Source organism: Gekko japonicus, unplaced genomic scaffold (assembly GCF_001447785.1).
Source record: "Gekko japonicus isolate JY-2015 unplaced genomic scaffold, Gekko_japonicus_V1.1 scaffold1710, whole genome shotgun sequence".
NCBI lineage: Eukaryota > Metazoa > Chordata > Lepidosauria > Squamata > Gekkonidae > Gekko > Gekko japonicus.
The window spans coordinates 47,866-56,065 of NW_015164239.1; the positions used below are offsets into that span (position 1 = coordinate 47,866).

At 42.5% G+C, this 8,200-nt stretch overlaps 1 protein-coding gene across 1 annotated transcript in view; it reads left to right on the forward strand.

Moving 5' to 3' along the window:
* The window catches only part of PLA2G4F (phospholipase A2 group IVF), a 56,836-nt gene that overhangs the window by 641 nt on the left and 47,995 nt on the right, over nt 1-8,200 (forward strand). The window lies entirely within an intron of this gene.

Below are 8,200 nucleotides of genomic sequence, written 5' to 3' on the forward strand. Positions count from 1 at the left end.
CCCCCCCCCAGCCCTTTAAGACAAGCAGGACCTTCCCAAGATCGCACTTCTATTTCACTCTTAAAGGTCCAGCCAGACTTCTGACTTGCTGGCAAGCCAGGGTTTAAGTGCTCTACGTTGGCAGTTGAAGCCCCCACATGATGTAAATTTATGTTTGAGGCAGAAAGGTGTTAGCCATCGCCATGTGTAATTTTTTCCTCAAAAGCCCAGGATCATCACTAAGGGAGAAACTCAGTTATGTTTTTCTCCTTTTTCTCACTGTAGTGTTAAAGGAGTGGGGGAATCAAAGTGGTTTCAGTTAGTGTTTGATTAAAATATGCTCCAAATCTAATCCCCCCTCCCAAATTCTTAGTCTGAATTCTTTGTTATGGAGGTTGTATATTTAATACCACCCCAATGATTGGGGTGGCTTGTGGGGCAAAAAAAATCTGGTGGGGCTGCCATTATTTGCCATAATGAAGGTGGGGTGGCATGCGCCCCTTTCCCTCTCCTCCTGCAAGATTTAAAGCGTCCTTCAGCTGATCCGCAGGAGGACATGGCCCACCACCACAAATCAGCTGGAGGGCCCTTTAAATCTTGCAGGAGGGAGAGGGGCTGCATCCCTCTCCACTTCTTTGTAAAAGAAAGGGGGCTGGCCCTTTAAGGAAGGCCCCCAATTGCCTCACTGTAGCTACAGGCCAGACAAAGACAAATACCGCTATTTTAAACTGAGATAAAGTTTACTGGAAAAATTCCAGAGCGGATGTATTTTTCACAAACTGTATATATTTCAGTGGGCAAACATTTGCCCTCTTTTTCATTCAGGCAGTGCCTGTGTTTTCACAATGCAGATATAAAACTTATACCCACCTAGGCTAAATTTCTGTGTTTGAACATTTTTTGATCAGTAGAACAGAACCAGGAAAAATAAAATCCAGTTAGAAATACAGTTGTGTGAAGCTTGTTTTAAAATTTCACCATACCACAGCTTGAACTTGCATGGGGGTTAGCTTCTGGATCCAGTCATCTCTCCTTGCATTGCAGATGATAGAAGTGTACCAGATCACATGGCAACTGTGATGGCTGATCCACAGAGAGTCACTTGCAGGTTTAAACATGATGCTGTGTGTGCAGAAGGAATCTAACAATGGAGGGTTCCATCTGGTCAGGCATCATGTTTAAAGGATTCTTAATCTGTGCTGCCTCTATATGTGTTGAGTTTGTATGTCAGCCTGGCTTCCATTTGGTTAATATGTTATTGATATGTGAAAACTCTGTATATAGCACACTTACATATGGGTTAACTCTTAGAATATGACATGAGAGTATACGGAACCTTGCGTAAGCGGGTGCTTTTTGTGTGCTCAGGGTCTCATTTTAATGAGCCATTAGTCAGGATGTTTTGGAACAAAAAACAGGATGGAGGTGGGCTCTGAGCTTACATGTTGTAAAAGCCATTGTATGTTGTTTGGAATGTTAGTTTAGGGTTAAATAAAGTTACTTGGGAGAGTTTAATAAATAATGTTTTCTCTGCTTCAGTCTGTGTGGGTGACCTCACAAACAGCAGTATTTCCAACAGAAAGTACTAAGCTTCATTGGTTTAACCTTTCAAGAGTAGTCAGTCAATCAGTACTTCAGTTGTACAGTTTAAGCTGTCTTGCTTACCTTGCCAGTGGCCATGCTTATCCCGTATGACCTGAGGTGATCTTACAGTAAACATGTCAAAACATGACCTTGACTACTCCTATAGCCTCAATTAGCTCATTCTTTGTGGGCAGTGCATTTCCCTTACTACTTCCTAATGTTAATTTGCAACTCAATTTGCATTTATTTAACATTTCCAGTAGCTGCTAATGGAACACCTTCCCATCCCTGTTTGGAAATTAACCATTAAAGTAATGGAAATTAACCATTAAAGTAATGGAAATTAACCATTAAAGTAAACCCATGGAAGTTACAGTTTCTCTTGCTTATTGCAGGTCTGATCAGTTAAACATCTGTGATTGCAGACTGCATGTACTGATCCATGGGTTTTTAACTTGTCATTATACTAGGTTCTGAACTAATTATATTGAGTTTCTTGAGGATAGCTTACTGAATGTAGCAGTATATTGGAGAAACTAAAAGGGCAGATTTTCGTAACAATGTACCAGGGAAGTGCTTGAAATATTAAATAAAGTACTATAATGCTGCAACATAAATCCATGCTGCTTTGGCTTTCATAAGAACATAAGAAGATCACCAGTGGTCCGTCTAGTCCAGCATCCTGTCTCACACAGTGGCCAGCTGGTTACTCTGAAGGGCCAGTAACGGTATAGAGGCCAAGACCTTCCCCTGATGTTGCCTCCTTGCTCTGGGATTCAGAGGTTTAGTGCCTCTGAATGTGGAGGTTCCCCTCACCATGGCTAGTAGCCACCGATAGGCCTATCCTCCATGAATCTGTCTAATCCTCCTTTAAAACTGTTTATTCCTGTGGCCATTACTACATCCTCTGGCAGCGAATTCCACATTTTAGTCACTCACTATGTAAAGAAGTATTTCCTTTTGTCCATCCTGAATGTACTGCCTATCATCTTTATTGGATGCCCTTGAGTTCTAGTATTATGGGAAAGGGAGAAAAACTTCTTGTAATGTATTCAGCCTGACATGCCCGGACTTGCCCGGGCTGGCCAGGCACAATTCCTATGTAGCTTCAGTCGAAAGACAAAAGATCCGAAGGATCCTAGCCGGCCCAATCAAAAGGGCTAGCTTCCCAGCCGGGAGACCAATGGTCGCCCGGTTACTGTAAATAGCCTATCGGGAGTAGGGGGTGTGTTTAGGTGTGCTTGGTGGCGGGTTTTCTGATTGCATATAAACCGGCCTGCGAGCCGGTCCGTTGTCTTTGTCCTGAACTAAATAAAGGTATGCTTAGCTGAAATCACTCTCCGTCTGCATACTTTTCACTTCTCTTTGATAACTCTCTCCACCCTATGCATAATTTTATAAACCTCTTATCATGTCCCTCCTTAGTCATCTCTTTTCTAAACTGAAAAATCCCAGACTCTTCAGGTCTTTCCTCGTAGGCAAGGTGCTCCAACCCCCTAATTATCTTGGTTGCCCTCCTCTGTACTTTTTCCAGCTCTTAGATGTATTTTTTGTGATACGGTGACCAGAAATGTACACAGTATTCCAAATGAGGCTGTACCATTGATCTATACAGGGGTGTTATAACATCGGCTATTTTATTTTCAGTCCCTTTCCTAATAATCCCTAACACAGAGTTTGCCTTTTTCACTGCTGAAGCACACTGGGTCGACACTTTCATTGAGCTATCCACTATGACCCCAAGATATTTTCCCCTCTCAGTCTCAGCAAGTTCACACTCCATTAGCTTATACTTAAAGTTAGGATTTTTTGTCCCAGTGTGCATCACCTTACACTCAACAACATTGAACTTCATTTGCCCGATTGTTGCCCACGCACCTGATTTGTGGAGATCCTCATTGTGGAGATTCTTTACACTCATCATTGGTTTTCACCTTCCTGAATAATTTTGTGTCAGCTACAAACTTGGCCACTATACTACTCACCCCTAGTTCCAGATCATTTCTGAATACATTAAATACTACCATACTGATGCTTGTGGGACGCCACTGCTTCCTACTGTCTATTGTGAGAACTGTCCATTGATTCGTACTCTTTGCTTCCTTTTAACCATGTTAATCCATAAGAGTTTTGGGTATTATAACTCCACATAACAAGAGGATCTGGGAGGGAAAGGGTTAAGAGAATTTCTCATTCAGGCACACTTGGTAGTTGGCCCCACCCTCTCATCAGTTAGATGCTGAACCTTTGGCTGTTTATTCCCTTCTGTTTTCATCTTATATAGGCCCTCTCTTCTTCTCTCTCTTACATGGGTTTGGAGCTGTAGCAAGTTTTTAATAATAATAATAATAATAATAATAATAATCATCATCATCTTTATTGCATTTGCAAGAAAGCCATAGCAAAAAACACACTTAAAATTGTCAAATTTGTATATAGGTTGACAGTTATCAGCAGTAAACTAATTAAACTCAGGGAGATTTGTTTTCTTAATCACCACGGCTAGAAAGGAAGCCACTATAGCCGTGGTTTGATTGTCAGGGGAGTTATCAGACAATAGCACTGAAACTACCCAAGGAAGGAGGAGAAGCTTTTCTTTTCTCATAACGGGAATGATATATATCTCTCTTTCCTTATTCCACTTAGGACAGAAAAGCATTATATGATCCATAGTTTCTATCATCTCTTGTCCACAATCGCAAACTCGTTCCGAAAATGGAAGTCCCAAGAAATGACCAGAGAGCACCTTAAAGGGGAAGGAATTAAGTCTCGCCAAGGTGAAAGCTCTGTGTTGTCTTTAAAGTATAGCAATATGACGGGATAGCCTCAGGGGGGGGCAAGACCCAAGGATAGACCAGAGCAAGTACGTCGAGCTCTTTGGAGGGTACTGCTGAAGTCAAGATCCTTTGGTTTTGATTTGATTTCTCTGAGTTACTTGTTTAACAATGGGGTTGTTATATCAATCCTCAAAGTTGTTAATTTCTGTGTAATTAGCTTTGATCGACTACTCTTGTAGGTGTCGCAGGGGATTAAATGTGAGAAGCCCACTTTATTTATGCTACCACCCTGGGCCCCCTTCTTCACAAACAGTTTGAAAGCTATGAGCCAGGCTCTCTTTTCAATTGATGGTTGGGCAAATTCAACCCTAAGTGCGGTTCCCGCTACACATCTTGGAACTGCCACAATTTCCCTCAGAAAAGTGTGTAGGGGTGAGTCAAGGATGTCAGATACACCTTCAATCCACACCGCGCACCTGTAAAGGATCTGCAGGGCAACCTTTGCACTGAAAGCAAGTTTTTTTAAAAGTTAATCTGTTCACAATAAGTTAAATGTACCTACAGGAAAATGTAATCCAGGATGTGCTTCTATTTTTGTGAGTAAATTTTCTTTCTCTTGTTACCACTGAAGTCAGATCATCTTTGTCATTTATTTGAACAGCATTTTCCCTTAATAGGGAAATGTGGAGGATTGGGGATACTGTGTAAAGCTTTTGTTATTCCAAGGCAGTTGATTTTTTTTACATTTAACCCAATAAAGTGAACCTGCTCTTATGCCATGATTGCTAAGTTTACTTAGGAGTCTTTGGTGAGGTATCTTGTCACAAGCCTTTGAAAGTCCAAGTATATAACTTATATCTACATGCTTGTTCACTTTCTCAAAGAATTCCTAAAGGCTGGTGAGGCAAGACTTGCCTTTGCAGAAGCCATGCTGATTTTCCTTCAGCAGGCTTAGTTCCACCATGTGCCTGATAATTCTATCTTTTTTTTTAAGCCCCTGGAGGGGATTTTTTATTAATTTTTTATCACTACAAAAAACTACAACAGAAAAAAGGGAAGGGAAAACTACACATACAGGAGAAAGTAAAGTACCCACTACTATCTAAAAACCCAAGAGAGGATATCCTCCAACTAGCTTTAATACATCAAATCTTTTCATCGTTGTTCTTTTTATAAACTGAGTCAAACATTTAAAACCTTTTACCCTCAAAGTTTACCCTCAAAGTTGCCCAATAACAGTACCCCCAATCATCCCCAAGAACCAAAGTTCTCAAAGGCCCCAGTCAGAGTCCTTCAGCCTTTACTTCTTCTTTTCCCTTCTCTTCCGCAACTTGTAGGGACTTTTCGGGGCTGCTGCCCCCTGCTCAGACAGAGAGTCCTCGCCAGAAGAACCAGTTTCCAGCTTGCCACTGGATCTGCTGCCCTCTTCTTTTTTCCCGTCCTCTGACGTTCCCAGCTGTTCCTTTAGGAATTCTTGAGCTTTCAGAACAGAGACAATCTTTTCCTTCTTCTCTTTAATCTTGAACGTTACGCCTTCTGGAAATAGCCATTTATATCCAATTGAGTTTGTTTGGAGAAAGAGTACAAGTTCTTTATATTTCTTTCTACGTTGTCTTACTTCAAATGGAATATCCTTTAGCACTCTCCCCTGCCTTCAGCGGTGTTGCAGCCACTGCTTTCAGGATAGCATCCCTGACGTGCCTCTTCGAGAATCTTATTACAATTTCCCCAGGCAGATTATTTTCCTTTATAAATCCTGAATATGACCTGTAGGCCACATCCATATCGTTGAGTAACAATTCCGCCTTTATTTCTGTCGCTGGGGCAAGTAGCTGACTCATAAGTTCTTTAAGATTCTCTCCTCTGTGCTCTGGCACACCCTGGAAGCGCAGGACCATGTTGGCCTTATCCATTTGTACTTGGAGCATTTGATCTTCCAAGGAGGAAGTTTTCTTTTCCAATTTTTGCACTTTCTTCTTCACTTTCTGCGTTGATTCGGCCACTTCCTTTACTTTCTCAGCATCCTGCTTCATTACTTGGATCAAGTCAGTTATTTGTGTTTGTTGCGCAGTAATGCTTTGTGTTACCACGGACATCTGCTCTTTGAAGTTATTCAGCTGTTCCAGTGATAATTCTATCTTTGATTACAATTTCTACTAATTTGCCTGGGACAGACGTTAGGCTGACTGCTCTGTAATTTCCTGGTTTCTCTCTGGATCCCTTTTTAAAAATTGGTGTCACATTTGCTACTTTCCAGTCTTCTGGTACAGTGGCTGAATTTAGTGATAGCTGATCTAAGGTAAAGGTAAAGGTTTCCCTTGCTCAAAAGCTACTCGAATCCGACTCTAGGGGGCGGTGATCATTTCTGTTTCCAAGCTGAAGAGCCAGTGCTGTCCAAGACATTTCCGTGTTCATGTAGTTGGCATGACTAGATGCTGAGGCGCACAGAACGCTGTTACCTTCCCAACAAAGTGGTACCTATTTATCTACTTGCAATTTCTTGCTTTTGAACTGCTAGGTTGGCAGGAGCTGGTGCCAGAGACAGGAGCTCACTCCATCACGCAGCACTAGGGTCTCGACTGCCGATCTATAGACCTTCCAGTCTGCAGCTCAGCATCTTAACCTCTGAGCTACCGTGGCCCCCGATAGCTGATCTACTAACCCGAATATGTAACTTATCTCCCATTTGAGTTCCCTAAGTACCCTTGGGTGTATGCCATCAGGACCTGGAGACTTACCAGTTTTTAATTTCCCCTTAGGTCTAGAGCTTCATCTATTGTCCCCTCAATTTGACTAATTTCTTCAGACTCCCTTCCTGAAAATAGTGGCTGTGGCATGGGTACATGCCCCACACTTTCCACAGTGAACACAGAAGCAAAAAAGTCATTGAGCTTCTCTGCTATCTTCTCATCTTCCTTTAGCAATCTCTTTATTCCTTTGTCATCCAAAGGCCCCACTGCCTCTCTGGCTGGTTTCCTGCTGCAGATGTATTTAAAGAAATGTTTATTGTTTGACTCGATGCTTTTAGCAACCCGCTCTTCAAAATCTCTTTTTGCATGCCTAAATTATTGACTTACATTTCTTTTTCCAGAGCCTGTGGTCCCTCCTATTCAGATCATTGGGGGCAAACCTTCTTTTTAAAAGAAGCCTCTACTTTTTGTAGCGTCGTTGACTTGAGTTGTCATTCAACTTAGAAAGGAGCTAAATAAAAACTGCTTTGGCAAAAATACTGAACTTCAAGAATGACATGGAAGATGGTTAGGGTGAATGCTTTTTAAGCTTATGATCATCCTATTAAGTTTCAAGTGAGCAAGCTCAGGGGACATGGATGATCAATATACAATATATGGATTTCACTGACATAGTATTATGGTGCCATTATACTTATCTTGAATTATATGCTCACCAGTGTTCCCTCTAAGCTGAGTTAGTGTGAGCTAGCTCACAGTTTTTTAGCTTCCAGCTCACAGATTTTTGTCTCAGCTTAGGAAGGAGGGCTCCAGAACAAACTAATTTAGGCAGTAGCCAAATCGCTTGCTCACAACTTTAATGCCTGGAGCTCACCAAGTAGAATTTTTGCTCACAAGACTCCACAGCCTTTGCACCGAGAGAGTCCCAGTCCGGCTCCTGCAAACGGGGGATCTGCAGGGTGGGCTGGCGGCGGAGGCTTCAGTCCGGGAGGCACAAAGGCCTGGATGCTCCCTGTTCCCGGCTCCGTCCGCTTGGGTTTCTTCTTGCAGGGGGGTGAAAGGGGGGGCAGGAGTCTGCACTCCTAGAGAGAACCAAGATGTCGGCAGTGCAGTGGGGAAGGGGGTGGGGAAGGGGGTGGGGGCTCCTCAGCGCAGGCAGCAGTACACGGA